Source organism: Triticum dicoccoides, chromosome 7B (genome assembly GCF_002162155.2).
Source record: "Triticum dicoccoides isolate Atlit2015 ecotype Zavitan chromosome 7B, WEW_v2.0, whole genome shotgun sequence".
Taxonomy (NCBI): Eukaryota; Viridiplantae; Streptophyta; class Magnoliopsida; order Poales; family Poaceae; genus Triticum; species Triticum dicoccoides.
In genome coordinates this window covers 462,757,902-462,763,643 of record NC_041393.1, presented here as the reverse complement: position 1 = coordinate 462,763,643, position 5,742 = coordinate 462,757,902, and positions in this window count along the sequence as shown.

Below are 5,742 nucleotides of genomic sequence, written 5' to 3'. Positions count from 1 at the left end.
CTCTCCTGCTCCGGCCACTTCGGCCATGGCCTCGCTCACCGATGCCCGCACGCGCGCCGGCCGCCCTGGCCGCGCCCGCGCCCCCTGCCTGCGCCCGTGCCCCACCTCGTTCGGATGCGCCCGCTCGGCTCCCTCCGCGTCCGCTCCGCCGGGCAGCCCTGCTGCTGCTGCCCCGCTGTGTGTGCCGTGCATCCGCGTCGTTCCGCCGCTGCATCGCTGTGCGGCCCCGCAACGACCCACAGCACCACCGCGCGCGCACCACCCCGTGTGTCGCGCCTGGGCCGGCACCCCGCTGGCGCCCCGTGACGCGCCTCATGTCGGCGAGCCCGCCCCGGCTCCCCTGCAGTTGCTCGACCACCACCTCCGTTCACCGGCGTTGCTGCTCCTCGCCCGCGGCCCCTTGCTCGCCGGCCGGCGCGTACCCGACCCTACAGTGGCCGTTGCCGCGGCCCTGGGCATGCGCCCGTGTGGTCTGGGCAGCGCACACGCCCAGCGCCTGCTTACCCGTGCGCCCGTTAGGCCCCCTGGGCATATGACATGGGGGCCCACCCTGAGAACGTTTTACAAAAAAAAGAGAATTAAAAAAAAAATAATAAGTAAAAATAAATAAATAAATAGGTAATAATTAATTAAGTTAATCAATCATGTTTAATTAATCTAATTAACTAGTTAGTTTAATTAAATAGTAATTAGATTAGTTAAACCCTAATTAGAGTAAACAGAGTATGACATGCGGGACCCACACGTCAGATTGACCCAGTCAACTCCCAGTTGACTGCTGACGTCATGCTGACGTCAGCGTGCACTGTTCTGGATAATGTTGGATTTATATAATTAAATAAATCCTAAAAATGAATTAAATCTTTTAAAATTAATATAAAATAAACCGTAGCTCGGATGGAAAAACTTTGTACATGAAAGTTGCTCAGAACGACGAGACAAACCCGGATACACAGCCCGTTCGTCCACCACACACTCCTAACATATCAAACATGCAACCTTCCCCCTTCAGATCATCTGTCCGAAAACACGGAACACCGGGGATACTTTCCCGGATGTTTCCCTCCCTTCACCAATGTCACCTCCTACAACATTCACCTCTAGCACCGCGTATTGCCATGTTACGCTTTGTGATACTTTGATTGCTCTGTTATTTATTGTGTTCCCCCTCCGTTACTTCTTGCCGGTAGACCCCGAGACTGCCGGCGACCCCCAGTTCGACTATGGTGTTGACGATCCCTCCTTGCCAGAGCAACCAGGCAAGCCCCCCCCTTGATCACCAGATATCGCCTACTCTTCTCTATACTGCTTGCATTAGAGTAGTGTAGCATGTTACTGCTTTCCGTTAATCCTATTCTGATGCATAGCCTGACATTGTTGCTACATCTGTTGATACCTTACCTGCAATCCTAAATACTTAGTATAGGATGCTAGTTTATCATTATTGGCCCTACATTCTTGTCGGTCTGCCTTGCTATACTATTGGGCCGTGATCACTCGGGAGGTGATCACGGTATATACTATACATACATACATACTATACAGATGGTGACTAAAGTCGGGTCAGCTCGAAGAGTACCCGCGAGTGATTCACGGATTGGGGGCTGAAAGGACCTTTGTCCCGACGGCCCTCTGTGTGGATCTTTGTGGCGGAGCGACAGGGCAGGTTGAGACCACCTAGGAGAGAGGTGGGCCTGGCCCTGTTCGGCGTTCGCGGATACTTAACACGCTTAACGAGATCTTGGTATTTGATCTGAGTTGGCTACGAGCTTATACGCACTAACCATCTACGCGAGAGTAGTTATGGGTATCCCGACGTCGTGGTATCAGCCGAAGCACTTCAGACGTCAGCGACGGAGCGGCGCGCGCCGGATTGGACTGGAACGCCTGCTAGGCTAGGTCTGCTTCCGGCCGCCCTCGCAACGTGCAGGTGTGCTATGGGCGATGGGCCCAGACCCCTGTGCGCTTAGGTTTAGACCGGCGTGCTGGCCTCTCTGTTTTGCCTAGGTGGGGCTGCGACGTGTTGATCTTCCGAGGCCGGGCATGACCCAGGAAAGTGTGTCCGGCCAAATGGGATCAAGCGTGCTGGGTAAGTTGGTGCACCCCTGCAGGGAAGTTAATCTATTCGAATAGCCGTGATCTTCGGTAACAGGACGACTTGGAGTTGTACCTTGACCTTATGACAACTAGAACCGGATACTTAATAAAACACACCCTTCCAAGTTCCACAGACAACCCGGTGATCGCTTTTCTACAGGGCGACGAGGAGAGGATCGCCGGGTAGGTTTATGCTATGCGATGCTGCTTGGAGATGCTACTTGGAGATGATACTTGGAGATGCTACTTGGAGATGCTACTTGAAGATGCTACTTGGAGGACTTCAATCTACTCTCTTCTACATGCTGCAAGACGGAGGCTGCCAGAAGCGTAGTCTTCGATAGGATTAGCTATCCCCTTCTTATTCTGGCATTCTGCAGTTCAGTCCACTGATATGGCCCTTTACACATATACCCATGCATATGTAGTGTAGTTCCTTGCTTGCGAGTACTTTGGATGAGTACTCACGGTTGCTTTTCTCCCCCTTTTCCCCTTTCCCTTCTACCTGGTTGTCGCAACCAGATGCTGGAGCCCTGGAGCCAGACGCCACCGTCGACGACGACCCCTACTACACCGGAGGTGCCTACTACTACGTGCAGCCCGCTGACGACAACCAGGAGTAGTTAGGAGGATCCCAGGCAGGAGGCCTGCGCCTCTTTCGATCTGTATCCCAGTTTGTGCTAGCCTTCTTAAGGCAAACTTGTTTAACTTATGTCTGTACTCAGATATTGTTGCTTCCGCTGACTCGTCTATGATCGAGCACTTGTATTCGAGCCCTCGAGGCCCCTGACTTGTATTATGATGCTTGTATGACTTATTTATGTTTTAGAGTTGTGTTGTGATATCTTCCCGTGAGTCCCTGATCTTGGTCGTACACATTTGCGTGCATGATTAGTGTACGATTGAATCGGGGGCGTCACACAATTGTCGTACGTCGACACATTCCCCGCGGACAAGTTCTTCCTTCGATTCGATTACATCTTCGACATGTATCACTGGAAGAAGCTGGATTTTACGTTTGTCCGCCTTTATGCCTTGCACATGAACTACCTCATCAGGGTTGAGCAGATACCTTTTATCGGTGTCGCTGACCCGTACTTCATGCACGAGGGCTTCTTGGCAGTCTGTGCAAAGCACTGTGAATACGCGAGGGACTACCTCGTCAATTTCATGCTTGCCAATAAGGACAAGGAGGCGATTCTCGTGCCTTATCATCCCCTGTAAGTCATCCGCGCGGATATCCTTCCTTCGATTTCAATCATTCATTTGCATGGTGGAGGCTAATTAATTTGAGGTGTACTTATTTTGCGCAGCGGCGAGCGCGCCGTCCTCATCATCCTCTACCCGCGATACTCCCACACTCTTTACTTGGACTTGTCGAAGAACATTACCAAAAAGGATTACACCCACATCAAGTTTGTTCTCGACAGTGCTATCTTTTACTACAGCAAACGGGATGGAGAGGTCAACAACAAGAAGACAAGGAATGGCAGGCCCGCCTTCAGCCATAAGACCGACTTCTGCTGCATCCAGCAACCGGGTGATTCTCTTAATGATGGATTCTATGTCCTACACCACATGCTGGAGTACAGACGGGATCACTAGAACCTTCGCATGTCACCTAAACCCGGCGATGCCCATATTCTGCAATGGGCAAAGGACTTAGGAGATATCGAGGATCATCAACTTCGAGCTGAGTTCTATCACATCCAACACGAAATTTTCCAAATTATCATGAAGGAGGTCGTTGAAAAAACAGGGATGTTCTACGAAGAAGGACAAATATCGCGGGAAGACGTCCGAACACGCGTAGCCTCTCAGAGTCTCGACATGAAGCCTTTCACTAAGCTCGGGGACTATCTCCCTGACATGGATGGATGGCACGACATGTTGGAGTGATTGTTGATATATGACAATGTGTCCGTTTAGTCCATACTTTCTATATGACAAAACTTTGAGTTATGCACGGCGAAACTTTATTTGTGATGTAATTAAACCGTCCTCCTCAACTAGCAAAGATCACTCTAGTTAGGGCATTTTAGGTACGATGAACTTTGTTATTTATGCTTATGATATGTTGCTTCTATTTTTGCCAAGTCTGTCCCTTTCTGTTGCTCAACTATATATGTTGCATATCATCGACTCATGTGATGATGCAGGTGCATAGATCATCGATGGCGAAGAAGTGCTACGCCAGGAGTATACGACGAGTGGCCGGAGTGTCAGGCCCAGGTGTACCGGTTTCCGGTTTCCGAGCGACAGCCAGTAGTTAGTTTAGGTTCACGCTAATGCGAGAGAGGGATACAAACTCATGTACTTCATAGTTCCGCTCTCACTCATAGTGATAGCTCTTCTCGCGTATATCATTGTTTAAATGGATGATGATGTAGTTGCAAGTAACCGAGACTTATATCGCTATTTTCGAGATGATGGCAGAGACCACTTTGTGTTGGATGATGATTATGATGATGGCATGATTTAATGAGACTATTTATATGTATATGCTAAGATTATATTTGTATGTGTATGATATGCTAAAGATTATTGTATAAAGCCTATTCAAATACAAAACAAATATGCAGAAAAAACAAAAACTAATAAAACTAGCAGTAGCGAGGGGAACAAAGTTAGCAGTAGCGCTCCCTTACTAGTAGCGCTTCCTGCTAAAAAGCGCTGCAGATATTAGCAGCAGTGCTTTGCACTAAAGCACGCTACTGCTAGCCATGCATAGCAGTAGCGTGGGATGACAGGCGCTACTGCTACACGTTAGCTGTAGCGCCTTATCAGTAGCGCGTCATCTCGCGCTATTGATAGGCAAAATACCCGCGCTACTGCTAGAGTTTTCCCTAGTAGTGACCCCCCAGGCTAACAATTACGAATAGGCAATTTTTTTAATGAAAATTGCAACAATGACGTACTAAAATCACATGAATAGTATCACCTCAGATATAGAAAAAAAATATGGGTGTAGTGGACGAGCGAAAAACGAATAAAGTTACGGTGGTAAGAAACAACATCCCCTTTATTTTTGGGATTAGGTATAGATATAGATATAGATTAAATTGGTTTTTTAAGGGGCACCATGGTGCCCGAGCACCATAAATTCGCACTCGTGATCACCCTCACTATAGGAAATTTTCGTTATCTACTCCTTAATACGCTCTCCATTCTTAAATATATGGCTCTTTGCTGATTCAGTTTGAAATATCAAAACATCATATATTTAGAAATGAAGGGAGTAGTTGGCATATATAACGGAGAACTCCGATTTGCAGCCCACAAGCGCCAAAATAGAGGATTGCACACTTATGTCTTGCTTATAGCTAAGACGTAGAGTGCGTTCACATCAGGCTTCTCCCTAAATGGGCCAGCCCAGTGTGTGGGAGGCTACAAGCCATTGCCTGTTTTTCTCTACTATTTTTGCATGTTTTTAGTTTTTTCATTTTTTTCTTTATGATTTAAATATCCTCTCTCTCTCTCTCTCTCTCTCTCTCTCTCTCTCTCTCTCTCTCTCTCTCTATATATATATATATATATATATATATATATATATATATATATATATAGACACACACACACACACACACACACTAAACATTCGAGAAAATGTTAACCAAGCATATGAAAAATGTTAATGTTTATAGA